This window comes from Vicia villosa, linkage group LG2, assembly GCF_029867415.1.
Source record: "Vicia villosa cultivar HV-30 ecotype Madison, WI linkage group LG2, Vvil1.0, whole genome shotgun sequence".
Lineage (NCBI taxonomy): Eukaryota > Viridiplantae > Streptophyta > Magnoliopsida > Fabales > Fabaceae > Vicia > Vicia villosa.
Window position 1 is genome coordinate 228,804,480 of NC_081181.1, and position 16,906 is coordinate 228,821,385.

General features: G+C 30.0%; 1 non-coding gene across 1 annotated transcript; it reads right to left on the minus strand.

Moving 5' to 3' along the window:
* Positions 1-234: 234 nt before the first annotated feature.
* TRNAS-CGA (transfer RNA serine (anticodon CGA)) lies at positions 235-316 on the minus strand. Its single transcript has one exon. It is a non-coding gene; the product is annotated as a tRNA-Ser (tRNA).
* Positions 317-16,906: the final 16,590 nt, after the last annotated feature.

Below are 16,906 nucleotides of genomic sequence, written 5' to 3' on the forward strand. Positions count from 1 at the left end.
TGCTTCTATTTACATCACATGTGTGGTTGAAAATTGAAAAATATCTTAACTTTAGAGAAAAAAGATACTACAATCTAATCAAAGTTAACGTTGGTGAGACATTTGGTCAAGAAAAACATTGCTGAGGTATGTGTTGTAGAAAGAAACAAAGTAATGGAAATCTATGTTACGCGTGGATAAGACTGGTTGAAAAGGAAATGGAAAAATGGAAATAATAAAAAAAAAATGAAAAGTCGTCGACAGCAGGATTCGAACCTGCGCAGGCATAGCCCAACAGATTTCGAGTCTGTCTCCTTAACCACTCGGACATATCGACGTTCGATGTTTAATGATGCTGTCGTTATTTACAAATAATGTAAAAATTGGCATTAACTTGAATTGTGTGGGCCCAATTTTGAGTATCCAAGGCCCATAATCAGAAAGTTCTTTTGTAACATAATGGTTCAGTTGTTGCAAATTACAATGTACTTTTCTTTGTTTAGTACTTAATGGTTCAGTTGTTGCAAATAACAATTTAGCTATTATTAGACTTGTTAATGTATATGCTAATCACAAAGCGTCCAAGACTAAAGATCTCAAAGAAATAAGTCCTCAATATGTTTGGATGAGTATATTAAAAAAATATATCAACACAAAAGTTTCAAATAGTTGCTTCAATATTTTCATGTTTTATTGTATTCGGACATGATTTTCTACTGTGAATTAGTTTTGTAACATGAATCTAAATACTTATTAAACCTTCAAAATTCTGTGGCTAAAGTTCGCTCACATACCATAATTATTTTCCAATTTTAATTTTAAAATTTTAGTTGAATATAATTTTTGTTTCTCAAAAAAAAAAATATGAAAGAATAATTTTTATAAAATATTTTCTCAGTTCAAAAACAATTTAAACTTTTAAAAAATTAATTCAATATTTTTTTTAAATTCCTTTTAAAATTATACCAAATGACACAAACATTATGAGCTGGAAAAGAAATGGGTCTCAAAGCCTTAGACCCAGGCCCACTAAAACTGACTGGGCCTATTTAAAAACTCTCTCAACATGTGGCTACAATTAGGAAATTTTAGTCCATTCTCCTACCATTATCTTCCTACTCTTATATTTTCAAATATTTCAATTCTACCTTTTTTTTTACTTATAAAATAATTTTACTATTTAAATCTTATCATCATAATTAAGTTTTTTGAAATTGAAACATTTCACATTTCTGCTTACTTACATAAAAGTTATTCGGTATTATAATCTTCATCACATAACTTGGTTATAACTTATAAGTATTCTAGAGGTCTTTCAAAAAAATTGATTTTTTTTATGTTTCACAGTTATAGAGATCCCATTATAGATATGCGGAAAAAAATCCAAATATGAAATGATATTACGAAAGCATTCTCAATATAGAAAAATTTAATACACGAGAAGAAGTGATAAGGTGAATTAAGCAGGTTGGAATCAGAAATAAAATAACTGTTATTATTACTCGTTAGATATTGAAAGAGAAAAAGAGAAAGAAGCAACAAATATTTGGTTGTGATAAAGGTGGGAAATACAAGTTGATAGTGCAACACAAAGTGCGATTAAATAATGCGGGTGTCCATTTAAAATCAGGTCAACATCGTTTAAATATGGTTTAGGATGGAAGATTGATGTAAAATGTGGACTTCACAACCAAGATTTACCTAGTAGATTAAAAGTTCATTCGTTTGTTGGTAGTCTAAGTTCAAAAGAAATATAACATGTTGATTTGAAAAAATGTCATTTTCCACCCAAACACATAATATTTTCATTTCAAGAGCGGGATCCAAAGGATGTTACCCGGATCAAAGAAATATATAAATATAAGAGTAAATTTTAAAAAACGATCATAGTTCCTAGAACAAAGATACATCATTTGTTTAAGATGATGGATTATGCAAATTATGTTTACTTTAGTAGAAAAAGAGATTACACAGATGTTGTAAGAGATATTTTTTAGGCACACCCAGATTAAGTGAAGTTGTTGAATAGTTTTCCTATTGCGTTGATTATGAAAACACATACATTACAAACAAGTACAAACAATCTTTGTTTGAAATTGTTGGTATGACTTCAACTGAGTTGGCATTTGTTGTTGCATTTGGCTATATGTAATTAGAGCATACGGAGAACTTTTGTTGGATATTGGATAAGCTAAAACACTTGTTTGGGAAGGAATGAACTAAACAACAAGGATTTTGACTGATAGATATTTGGCTTTGATGAAAGCAATTAAAGTGGTTTTTCACGTACGATTAATTTTCTTTGTCGATATCACATTAAGCTGGGGTATACAGCTGTCAGACAAGTACGAAACTACTATGCCACCGTATTTTAAACCCTCTCTTCTATAAACATATATCATCAAATGGTCTAGCATGTCTATGACTCTTGAGTGGATGCCATATGACATCAACATGTGTCAAGTCGTCCAACACGCTTCTAAGCTCATCAGCCTTCTTTGCCCTTTGCTTATACGTCCCATGGCCCTTGTAAGTCCACTACCGTTGGTTGCCAACTAGGACTCTTCTTTCTTCCCAATAGTAAGAAAGTACTCGTGAATCCAACATTGTTACAACATAAATATTATAAATTAAAATAAATATATCTAAAGAATAATAAATAAATAAATAAATAAACAATAAAAATACCTGTAGAGAAGTGGCATATTGTCGAGCTGCTTGTAGGTAAACATGGAAACATCTCCTAAATATTTGTATAGTAAGACAAGTGCGACTTCCCCCAGTTGATTCTACGACAAGCAACCAGGTTTATAAATAGTCGCAAATATCTTACCTCTACAAGAGTAAAAGTCTTGTCGACAAAAATATTGTATTCAACCAATATCATCAAGTAGGCTCTAGCAGCACAGTGCAATCGATTAGAAGCTCGATGACGCGTGAATAAATCGTACGAGAAGAGACATGTCGTATTTCTCGTCTGGGTACTGAACGAGTTGTTACTCAGGTCCACCTACCTTCTCTTCATATACATTTAAACACATTGAAATACTTTTGAGTAATTTCTCTAACCCTTTTTAAGTTTTGCCCCAAATGTCTTTTTTGCAAAGTTGATAAAAACTACTTTTTTTAGATTTAAGATGAGGTGCATAGGAAGAGGCAATAGAATCATTCGTCATAGAGGCATAGGACGAGGAGCGCTACATGCCTTAAACACATTGTTTGTAATCTTTATATTTCTGAAAACAATGTTTTCAACGATGATGAAACAAATGTCACTTAAACACATGATTGTTTTAGGGTTAAATCACAAACGTTTTTGAAAAATGATGTTAGAAATATAATATTCTCAAGTTTATTACAAATTTTTAAAAGTTACTTTTAGATATACTATAAATTATTCCTACTATTGGATTAATTTTTTTATACAATTTTATTTTGATCAAATTTATTAATTAAATTTATATTTATTATTTTAAATGATTCAAACATAATGAATTATTATTATTATTATTATTATTATTATTATTATTATTATTATTATTATTATTATTATTATTATTATCATTTTATATTGTTAATTAAATTATTTTACAATTATATTTTATAGAATTTTTTTTAATGCGGTTAATTCATGAACTTTAAATGGTGTTGTTAAACATGATTGCAACTTTTGAAAGTCTTTTCAAGTTGGAAAGATTCCCAACTCATAATTCTCACTAAGAAAATTGGTTGTCTGTTGTAAATATGGAAGTTATCTTCAAGGCTGCTTTCTTCATGGGGTTTTCTTGGTGAGAAACTGTGCAAATGTGCTTTGTTGGTGCTTAGAAAATGACTTATAGATGATAGATATATGTCAAAAAGTGATGTCTCGGGGTCTTCCATCAAACAAAGGTTAAGGCCAGATTCTTTGCATCAAAATAAAAGATTTAAAAAGTACTCATAACAAAAGAGAAAAGAACATTGGTCATAATGATTTTAGTTTTTAAGTTAAGTAATACGAGATAGAATTTTCTAAATTAACATATAAGCACACATATAGTTTATTTAGTTATATTAAAAAAAATCTAAATCTCACACTATTTGAATTACATATTTTTAGTTAATTTATTTCATTACATAAAGAATATAGGAATGTTTTTGGCTGGCTGTTCGAGTGCCATGTTGAGATAATGCCCGCGAGAAAGATCAGGGCTCTGAAAACAAGTATGACGTTGAAAAAGCTAGAGAACAGAAGAATGATTATAGCAGCTACGTGAAGTATCAAATGGTAGATGAAAGGTCCGTGGAGACTCAAAATCACGAACTTCAAAATATTGCTCATGAGATCGTCAATAAATGTATTACGTATTTAGATGAACAATTTTAAATTGCTTTTAATATTGACAAATTGCCCCTAGTTAGAAAATTTTTAAAATTTTGTTTCGCCATAAAATAAAAGAATTTTTAATTGAGAGCATGATTATTCGCCTTTAAATTGTAGAAGATTCCCATCGACACGATTAAAAAGAAAAGTCTTGGCAAACCATTAAAGAAGTAGAACCGCAATTTTATGAAACAAATTAAGAATGGAAACACTTTTATGGCCCCAACTTCTCCAACTAGGCAACAACCACCACCTCAAAGAAATGACGTTGGTTCCCCTTTGTTTTAACTGTGGAAAACCAAGTCATATAGCTAAGGAATGTAGAAGCAGACTTGAACTTGGTGCTGACTAATGGGCCATTTATTGCTAAGATCATTAAAATCAACAGATGGATGTGATGGTTGGTGGATGGACATCGGCATCTCTCGTCGTGTATATTATGACCGTGTTATGTTTAAAACATACACAAATACTAAAGATAAGAAAGTGTTGTTGTGAGATATCCACACCACTAATGTTGTTGGAATTGGAGACATGGAACTAAATTTTACCTCCAAAAATACATCAATCTTGAAAGACGTGATGCATGTTCTTGAAATTAGAAAGAAACGTGTTTCGAGTTTTCTTTTAAATAATGTAGGATTTAGTCAGTCTATTGGAGTAGATTTATACATCATCGCTAAGAATGATATTTTTATTAAAAAATTGAAAATCAATTTAGTAAGAATAAAAGTGAAGCGCTTCACATGTTTAAGTTTTATGTGAATTTAAATGAAAATCAATTTAGTAAGAAGGTTAAGAGACTTCGTAGTGATGGGGGAACTGAATATAATTCCAGTTTATTTTATTAATTTTATAAACAAACTGAAATTATACATGAATAGATTGCATTATACTCTCCTCAAATGAATGGTAAAGCAGAAAGAAAGAATAAAACTTTTACTAAATTTGTTGTTGCAATTATGATGAATTCTGGTGCTGCTCCTCACTGGTGGAGGAAATTTTATAGACTATTTACTATATCTTGAATCAAATATCCAAGTCAAAAAGTAAGATCTCTCCTTATGACATATTAAAAAAAGACAACCAAACTTGTCTTATTTAAGAACTTGGGGTTGTCTGGCTTATGTCAGAATTTCGGATCTGAAGTGAGTTAAAATCGTTAGTAGAGCCTATGAATGTGTATTCATTGTGTATGTAGCAAACAGTAAGGAATATATGTTTTAAGACCTAAATGCTAAAGTGGTCATAGAATTAAATGATGTTGAATTCTATGAAGATAATTTTCCTTTCAAATCGAGAAATAGTTGGGGCACTGAATTGAATCACATTCTTGTGATAAGAAGCACTGAAAGAAACATTGAAGTAGAAACATAACTTCGACGAAGTAAAAGAGTAAGAGTTATTGAAGACTATGATACCGATTATATGGCTTATGATATAGAATAAGATCCAATAAATCTTCAAGAAGCCTTGTCGTCTTTGGATGCAGATTTGTGGCAAGATGTCAATAATGATGAGATAGATTCTCTGGAATCTTACAAGACTTGGCACTTAGTAGACTTGCCTCCTGGTTGCAAACTAATAGGTTGTAAATGATTTTTGAAAAATAAACTAAAATCTGATGGAACTGTTGATAAGTACAAGCCTAGCCTTGTAACCAAAGATTTTTGGCAAAAAGAAAATATAGATTTCTTCGATAATTTTTCTCCAGTTACTCGAATTACAACCATTAGGGTACTAATTTCAATAGTCGCTATTTATAACTTAATAGCTCATTAAGTTGATGTTAAAACAAAATATTTTTAAACATTGACTTAGAAGAAGAAATATATATGGACCAACCAGAAGGGTTTGTGATTCATGGACAAGAAAACAAGGTTTGTAAATTAGATAAGTTTTTATATGGGGTAAAACAAGCTCCAAAGAAATAGCACAAAATTTTTGATAACTTAATGATATCGAATGGGTACAAAGTGAATGAAAGTAACAAAAGTGTTTATTACAAATATGAGAATCGCATTTGCACTATCATATTTCTCTATGTAGACGATCTACTCGTGTTTGGATCAAACATTCATGTCGTTAATGATGTAAAATCATTGTTGTGCAACAACTTTGATATAAAAGACCTCGGAGAAGCGAGCGTAATTCTTGGCATCAAGATCACAAGACCCAAGCAAGGAATTCCTTTGGATCATTCACACTATGTAGAAAAGATCTTAAAGAAATATAATTATTTTGACTGTAAACCTGCAAGCACACCATATGATTCAAGCGTGAAAGTGTTTAAGAACACTGGTGAAAGTGTTAGATAAATAGAATATGCGAGCATCATAAGAAGTCTTAAGGATTTTCCACTGATTGTACTAGACCCGACATTGCATATGTCGTGGAATTGTTGTGCATGATTACTAGTAAACCGAGTAATGAGCACTAGTAAGATATTGAGCGAGTCATGCGGTACCTTAAAGAGAAAGTAAATATATGTTTACTTATCTTAGATTTCCTGTTATACTTGAAGGATGCAATGGTACAAATTGGAATATCTTATCATATGATTCCAAAGCAACTGATGGCTATATATTTGGTATAGCTGGAGGAGTTGTATCTTGGAAATTAAAGAAACAGACTATATTGGCTTAGTCCACGATGAAGTTTGAGATGATATCATTAGCGACTGCTAGTGAAGAAGCAAGTTGGTTAAGATGCTTGCTAGTTAAGATCCCTTTATGGGGAAAACCTATGTCAACTGTGTTAATCCACTGCGATGGTACTATGACTATTACAAAAATTGAGAACTGTTATAATAATGGTAAAAGACATCAAATTAGAAGAAAGCACAACACTATTACAGACTATATCTCTAACAAGGCCGTCTCGATTTTTTGGAGGCCCTGTGTAGATTAGTCATGGTTCAATCATGACAAAATAATTAGAGGCCCTATTTAACCTCGGTTTAATAGTGGAAGAGATTTACGAGGCCCTATTTAGTTATGGTTTAACCGTAAAAAAATTGAGACCCAGTGCGGTAGCCCGCCTTGCACGCCCTCAAAGACGGCCCTGATCTCTAAAGGAGCTGTAAGAGTGGATCATGTACACATTGATGAAAACTTAGCAAATCCTTTGACAAAAGGATTAGCTAGAGAGAAATCATATAAAATGGAACTAATGCCTATAGAAACGGTTTTTGTTAGCTTACTTTACTATATAAGAAGCGCACATATATTTCATTCTAAAACACATCAAAAACTATTTATTAATTTTTCCTTCCTCGCTCTCTAAACTCTTCATCTTTCGAATTATCGAAGGACCAACTTCTCCCCTTTTCTTTCTACTTGTTGAATTTTCCGAGTACTTTTTTGAATTCTCGTTAAAGAATAATGTTAACTTCTCCTCGTTTTAGTTGAGAAATTATCAAGTATAATTTTTGAATTCTCTTTACTGAATTATTCAAATTTCTCTTTGTATGAGAAATCATTTTGAGTGGTCAAATGATTATTATTTTATTCTTTTTGTAAAATTATTGAAATTTCTCTTGATTTAAAAAATTATTACGGCTCATCGTTATACCAGATACTACGTGGTATGTATATAATATTTGAATGGTCCTAGTACCATCAAAGTATGTATTTCTAGACTGGTCATTTATCGTACAAAGTAGTAATTATAAAGAATAAAACTGTGTTGTTTTAGCTTGGAGGCGACACAGTAGTTCGACTGCTTTATATAATTTTAGACAGTGTCACAACTCGTAAAACATCTTAAAGAGAGCGACCTAGTGCGCGATTCAATCCGATAATTTTTTCGGTAACAAAATTTTCAAAATCATAAAACAACATATTGAATTTTAGCTTTGATTTTTATTTGTTCTAATTAATTGGTTTCTCGTGCTCCTGCAATCACTTGTTTCTTGTAACTATCAATCAAATTGATTGTGATTAAGAAGACTTTTGTAGCTCCTTTTGTGCAATTAGACACTCTAAATATGTTGAATCCATCATATTCTTTGTGGATAATTTTTCTTGAGGTCGGTACTGATAAAAGCTTGTCTATATACATGCTTCCGTTGCTACATATTTATGAACCAGAATTTCCTATTCATCTACAGGAGAGAAGATTCAGTCAGCATGCATGATAGAATTTTCTTCCCACTAAAAAAGTAGGTCCAGTTGTTTTCTTTCAAGTCTTAATCTCTATTTGGTCGTTATCAGCTTCCAATTATTATTTCCTTCATGATATATAACACAATTTAATTAGCACACAAATAGGTTTCCACAATGTGAGCTATATGACCAAATCAAACTAGGACCATTTTTCATGAAAAATGATATTCATGTGCTTCAATAACTTTTCTTTTAATTTGCTCTAAAATACTTTTATTTTTGAAAAGTGTCGTAAATTTATATTTGAATTGAAAATGTTGTTGATAACTAAAAAATAAATGATACAAACTATTCAATTTAAATTAAATTTGATAAGATTGGTTTATCGCTCAAAGGAACTAAAAAAGTAATGATAATATCATAATGTCACTAGTTGAAACCCGCCATCAGAAGGGTGGTTAAAGTGCAATGTGGATGTGAGATTTAAAGAACAATGGGAGACAACTAATAGAGGTTAGTGTGTGCGGGATAAAAGTGGAAATTTCATTCTTGCGGGGTTGCTTGGAATATTGATACTCTCTTCATTCTTGAAGCGGAAGCTTCGGTCACTAAAAAAGCTATTGAGGGTGCTATAGCTATGCACTTGGAAAATGTCATCTTTGAAAGCAACGCTCAACAGGTGGTACAAGCCATCCACTTCAATCAAAAGGGTGATTCCGAGTTTAGTTTAATTATTATGCCTATTAGAAATTTGTTACATGTTTTTTTCAACTTTGAGATGAAGTTTATTAAGCGTCAAACGAATTCGGTTGCCCAATCTCTGGCGAAGACGGTCAATTCTTGGTTTAGACGTAGTGTTATAAACTTGATTCCTCCTTATATTCGATCTCTTATTTTGAAAGAAATGCGTTGAGCTTGCTTTTGTCCCAAAAAAAATAAATTAAACTTTTTAATGTTTGATTAAATTTATTGTCTACTATCTGGCTATTAATGAAAGATGTCACCATTCTACCCAAAATATCCTTTACTCATTTAAAATTTACAAAGCCAAAAGGGTTGTTTTGTCTTTTCATAATCAAGCTAATAGACTTTGGTTAATATGCATAAGGATTTTACTTCCAATGATCCAAGGTCCATAATAATCTATGTATGGTGTATAGATTTTTATCTATGCACGTTAACTGCACCCAAGCTAATATTACAACCTTTCAAACAAATGTCCAACCGCCACGTGCATTGACCATTGGATTTTTCTTTGTCTCTCTTCACTTCACATGTTTCACTTTTGCATTTCTCTCTCTTTCCAATATTTTCACTTTTATTTTAATTTCTTCTCCCTCAATTTTTTTTCCCTTTTATTTTTTTAAACATAAATAAATTAATAAATTGAATTTTTTTTTTAATAAAATGAAGAGAAACACGTCAAAATTTACTCAACCAAAAATATAATTATTTTATGATTATTAAAAAATTTATTTTCAAATGCCAAAATTTCTACTTTACTAACAGACCAGTATCAGCGAAATTCCTTTTTTATTTTAATTAACAATTTTATTTATTTGAGACACAAAATTTTTATTTTCAATTGTCAAAATTTTTATTTTTTTTCACGGGGCATTATCAGTAAAATATCTATTTTATTTTAATTAACAATTGTCTTTATTTGAGACCAAAAAAAATATTTTCAAATGTCAAAATTTCTATTTTTATCACGGGGCACTATCAACATGATACCTATTTTATTTTAATTAACAATTCTATATAAATACAAAAATGAATAACAATTCTCTCTCTCTCTATATATATATATATATATATATATATATATATATATATATATATATATCCATTGCTACATAAGATCATTATTTAGCTTTGTTAAGATTTTTACAATATCTATTTCAAAATCATATTACATCTTACTCATTATAATTTTGCACTTGTCTTTAATGTTATGGATACAACAAGTTAGATCCAAGTAACAAAACATGTAAATGTTAATTTGCACTTGATAAAATAACACTAGACACGATTAGATCTAGACAAAAATATATACATAAATTGACCCTTTCAATGATGAAATATGTTAAATAATAATATGTATTCCAATCTTTTCATCGTAATATGATTGAATAACCGATTCATTCTTACTCTCAAGATAATTTGTTATTTAGTAGGTGTTGAGTTATCACTCATTTGCACTTGTCTTTAATGTTGAAAATGTGAATGAAATACTTTATGAAGTGTTACGGGACACAATCAATTAGATTCTAAAAACATACATAAACATAACTCTCAATTTATAGTATAATTTTACACTACTAAATAATTTTTACCTGTGCGAACGCACGGGTATATTACTAGTTTGATTTAAATAAACAAAAGTAAATACTAGATTGAGTTATTATAATAAAAGAATTTATTTAAATTAAAAGTAGGTGTTTTTTATTCATAAATTGTATTGAATCAAATTCAGATCAATTTTTGATAATTGTTTCAATAAAAATATAGTTAAATGTTCAAACAATTTTAATTCAACTAAAAATCAGTTTATATTTATAAATTGGTTTTATATTTTTTTTAAAATTTCTTTCAGAAATAAAAATAATATTTAAGACAATCATTTTTTCATTTTAAAAAAAAAATCTTTATTTTCAAATTTTTTTATTATTATTTTTAAATAAAAATATTTGTTAAATTTGGTTTTTTAATAATAAATATAATATATTATTAAAGTTGATTCACTGAATTGTTTATATTATATGATTTAATTTATTAATCATTTAAATTGTTCAAATTTCGATTAACTCATGATAACTCGTCTGAGTATATCTTCAATTAATTATATTTTTGAATACCTACTTTTTAACGGAAATTAGTGGTTGATCTATAGAGTGTCTTGTGTCCTTTGTATATAGGTTAGACTAATTCAATTTCTCATTTGTTTGTGCTATTGGAGTTGACGACATCTTTGTGATATATAAATTTTACTAGATGATTAGGGTAACTTGAAATTCTTTTTAGAGTTCTCTAAACTTTTTTTGAATTATTTAATTTATTTTATTGGATGAAATGTTTAAGATTAGAGATAGTATAACTAGGGGTATATGTTCAAAATCAAATCAATTCAATAGAAAATCGCAAATTAAACTAAATTGAAACTGCAAAAAATCGTATTTGATTCGGACTTGTTTGAGTCATCTTTTAACAAAACCGCACGGTTTGGTTCAGTTTGCGGTTTGTATTTTATAAACCGGACCAAACCGAATCAAACCGCATTATGTTACAACCTAACTTTTACTTAACTCACATCTAATCCAAACTTGAACCTATTATACCTTAGCATTATGATTATGAATAATTTTTTCATCCTTACACACATATGATTTCAGTCTCGATCTTCTCAAATCTCTAATGGCATTATCGTGTCTTCTTTACCACATACATCTTCCCGCTTCTCCTCTAATCTCTACTCTCTTATATTCTTTTTTTTTCACCTTCTCATTTTTATGCAAATATTATTTATTTTAGTTTCGTTTTTATCACACATCTTCTTTTCTAATCTCTCAACTCTTTTGTTTTTTTTTTTCATCTTCACTATTTATAATGTATTGGAAAGAAGATGAAAAAGAAAAAAAAAAAGATATATTTATAATGAAGCAAATTAAAAGTAGTCTATTTATAAAAGTTAACATTTTAAGTTCCAATATATTTTCAAAATTAAATATACATATTTAATAAAAATTTACCACTTTAATTACTTATAGAGGATCTCAAAAATACTGGCTAACATTTCCTAGAAAAACAAATTTGAAAATTATACTATATACATTTTGATGTAGGACATTATAATAACGGAAGAAAAGTATTGTAGTGGTATATAGAAGAAATGCAATGATGAATGTTTATAATCCGTCAAATTGGAGTCCAACAACGGAACCCCGTTATGTCCCCTAACAACCACGTAGACTGACCTCCACCGTCCGATCAAATTTCGTTGTTTCCACTTTTGGAGTAATAATTGCATTTTGATACGATCAGATACGCGCGTGGATAACTCTATCAATTGTTTCTCTTTAACATCACACACGCTTCATTCACTTTACTGTAGTTCCATTTTTAACCTTACTTAATTAATTTATGCAGTAAGTACTGTATATATACTCAAGCAACAAACGGTACATAAAGTTTGCCTTGCCGGACAATGCTCAGAAAACAATCCTGTCGGTGCAAATAATATTCTAATGTTACTTTAGATTAAAAAAATATTAAGAGTGTGATAATTAGAAATTTTTAAGATATTTTAATTATTCAAGTAAAATTTATTCATTTTTAAATTCGACTAACCACTTTTAGATTTTTAAGATCATTTTTTATAAATTTTAAAGTTTTTGGGCCAAATTTTAAATTTAAAATAGGAATTAATTTATAATTTCTAAAATTTAAAGGACTAATTTGTAAATTTTGAAAAATATCAAGGACTAATTTACAATTTTTTAAAAAATTTGTGGGTAAATTTTAAAATTTTGAACTAACACCAAAAATTAAATAATTTAAAAATTCTCTCGAACCCCGTAACTTGTGAGCGTCAATTTGGTTATTATTGTTTCAAATTTTGCAAGTTGATTTTCATATTTTTCAAATTTTCAAAATTGACCCCCAAAATTTATAAAATGGTTCTTATTAATTTTCAAATTGGTCCTTTAAATTTTTAAAATTGCAAATTAATCCCTATTTTTCAAATTTTAAATTTGCCTCCAAAATTTAGATTTTGTTAAAATGACCCATAATATTTAACAATTTTTTAAAATAATATATTCAAATAAAAGAGTTTAAAAATAATCAATTTCAATTGAATCATTTGAATGGATTAGAATTATAAATTTCTTTAAAATTTTAAATTATCTCATCCAAACACACTCTTAGGTATCACTTCCAAATCATAAAATTTAATTTGGACAAAATACTTCATAAATTTTTATCATTTTAACAATTTTTTATATTATGTAACCAAACAATAAATTTTGTCCAAATTATTTTCGATTTACTTAAAATATAATATTTTCTCATTAAAATGATTCATCCAAACACACTAGAGTTCATAATAAATTTTTCTCTCTTAGATTTGAAAACTCTATTGATCACATAAAATAGAGTTAGTAAAATTTTCCTTCGTCAATAAGATGCATCACCTAAATTAAGTTGTGGAAGTTATATTCTTTTTTTAGCTTTACTGGTCATTTCAGGCGAATCTGGTGTAATTCTTTTATGAATGATTTCACGCTCTTTATAAAAAATTATTAAGCATGAATAATAATTTGTGCCTCATTCGATAAAATACACGCGAAATAAACCACCAATCAGTAACAATTTTCTCTCTCAAGCCCCATGAACCTCTTCTCCAAAAACCCTAAAAAGAAACAAGATTGAAAGAAAAGAATATATGGATGTTACCTTAATAAAAAAAATTGAAGACTCGCGCACTGAAAGGAGGGAGCCCAAACAAGTATAAGATAAAGACATGCGAAAAGACTGGTATCAATGGAGGAAATCACAAACAAGGAGAAGAAGAATTTCATAAACCATCAAGCGACGAAAAAAATAGAAGACTAATAGTTTAGTAACTTCTTATATGCACTTCTATAACAGCGAACAGTGCAATCTACCATATTGAGAAATGTCAACTATAACAACCCAAACTGCTTTCAGGATTATCGACTGACCTCACAAACCAACAGAGGTCTTTTCAGTATGTTATGTCTTTACTCACACGCTTTCCAGAAAACTTCTCAGAAGGCCACTCATTCAAATACTACTCCAAGTCAAGCACGCTTAACTATGAAGTTCTTATTTGTTAGGCTACCAAAAAGAAGACGCATCTTGTTGGTATAGGTAATACCAATTAATCCATATAAACCTTCCTTCAACCATGCAGTCTCATACATACACAGCCTCAGGATCCCTCTCATTCTAATGTTAATTCGGAGACCACTCCTCGCCCTATTTGGCCTCAGTAGTGTCTCGTTGTCACGCCTCATGTACCGATAACCACTCCTGCCTTTGTTAGCCTCGGGTGTTACATTCCCACCAGCTTCTGCTTGGTTTGTCCTCGAACCACAACGTACTGGGAAAGGTTTGGCTCTGATACCATTTGTAATGCCCTAGACTGTATTCAGGATTACTGACTGACCCCACAAATCAACACGGGTCTTTTCAGCACGCTTTGTCCTCACTCAAGGAAAATTCCCAGAAGGTCACTCATTCTAATACTACTCCAAGTCAAGCACACTTAAATGTGGAGTTCTTATTTTTCAGGCTACCAAAAAGAAGATGCATCTTGTTGGTATAGGTAGTATCAATCAATCCTTATAAGCTTTCCTTGAACCATGCAGTCTCATATCTATACAGTCTCAATATCTCTCTCATTCTGATGTGAATTTGGTGGCCAGTCCTTGTCCTCTTTGGCCTTGGGAGTGTCTTATTATTATGCCTCGTGCACCGACAACCATTCCCGGTCCTCGTTGGCCTTAGGTGTTACATGTCCACCTGCTTCTACTTAGTTCGTCCCCGAACCACATTGTAATATGAGAGGTTTTCTCTGATACCATTTGTAATGTCTTACACTGCTTTCAAGATCATCGACTGACCCCATAAATCAACACATGTCTTTTTCAGCATGTTTTTTCCTCACTCACATGCTTTCCAAGAAACTTCCCAGAAGGTCACCCATCCAAATACTACTCCAAGTTAAGCACGTTTAACTATGGAGTTATTATCTGTTAGGCTACCAAAAAGAAGATGCATCTTATTGGTATAGGTAGTACTAATTAATCCATATAATCCTTCCTTCAATCATGTAGTCTCATACCTACACAGCCTCAGAATCCCTCTCATTTCGATGTGAATTCAGGAACCACTCATCTCCCTCTTCGATCTCGGTAGTGTCTCATTGTCATGCCTCATGCACCGACAACCACTCCCTGCCCTCGTTAGTCTCGCGTCTTACATCAACCACACCACCAAGAGTGAAGATCTTCTCGTGAATTATTCAAAGTATTTGAGTATCCTAAGACAAATAGGGTATCATTATCGTCAGAAATAGGAACAAGCGCCAGGACTTTCTTGCAAAACATCATTGATTAGGAGAAAACATTTAATGCTATTGCTTCCAATACTTTTGCATACAATTAGCCTAAAGACGTACATGGCAAAGCCCTTATATAATAGGATATGAATAAGGGCTTGGGAACAATTGTTAACGGTCGTTCGCAAGGTCCATAGTGAAAAGCCTAAGAGCAAACCTCAAGTCAAAAGGCACACGTAACTATAGATCATTGCAAGACTAGAAGCAAAAAGTTCCCCCATTCAATGCATCAAACATCATCTAACTCAATCAGGCGGTCCTGCATGGTATGCCATATCACATGTTAACGATTTCAACCACTTAGTAGTATATAAGGGGCAAAGTGTGTCATTTCAAGTATTCAAATTCATTGTCACTCACATTACTTTTAATTTATCTCACTAACTTGGACGTTAGAGTGTTAACCTTATAGATTCATCTTGTTTGTCGTATTGAAAGTACTAATTCACCGCAACAATACACAACTTCACAATATCATCTTTCAATTTCTAGTCAATTTCTACTCCCTCCATTAATTTTTTAGTGTCACTTTTTAGAGAGAAAAATTGTTTTTTAAAGTATTATTTCAAAGTTAAAATATAATTAATCATAATTTTGGCAAAATTACTTCTAATTATTTATTAAATACGAAAAAAAACTAAAAATTAATAAAAATTAAGAAAATTATAGACAAATGATAATTATTGTTTAAAAATTATAATATTTATTTATTTCCTTTGTAAAAAATTAAAAAATGACAATTAAAAAAAAACAAGGAGTAGTTCTTGAACGAATTTTCAATACAAAATTTTAGTATTTATAAAGTTAAGAGAGAGATAACCAATATGTGACATTTTCAAGACGAGACATTAATGTTTTTTTTTATTCACACATACACTAGTATAGTCTAAGTTTCAACATAGTGATATTAAAAATAACAATATTGAATGCATAAAAACTAAAGTATAACAAATAGAAAAGAACGAAGAAAACATTTACCAGAAAAAATATAGGCCAACTATTCAATTATTTTCTACTGGAAAATATAGATTTTAACTAAATTTGAATGATTTTTTATTCATTATAAAAAATAAAAAAAAGTATTACTAGTGTGAAATTGTTAATCACAATCTACCAACAAACAACAAATGAATACATATATAACTACTTTTTTTTGAAAGTTGACAAACATGATGTAACAAATTAAAGAGTTGTGAATCACTTTATATTAATCTCTAAAAAAAAATGAAGTTCAACAAACATAATCATATCATACATTAGTATATACTATTACTATACATATAAAGTCAAAATAAACAAATACTTGTATGAAAG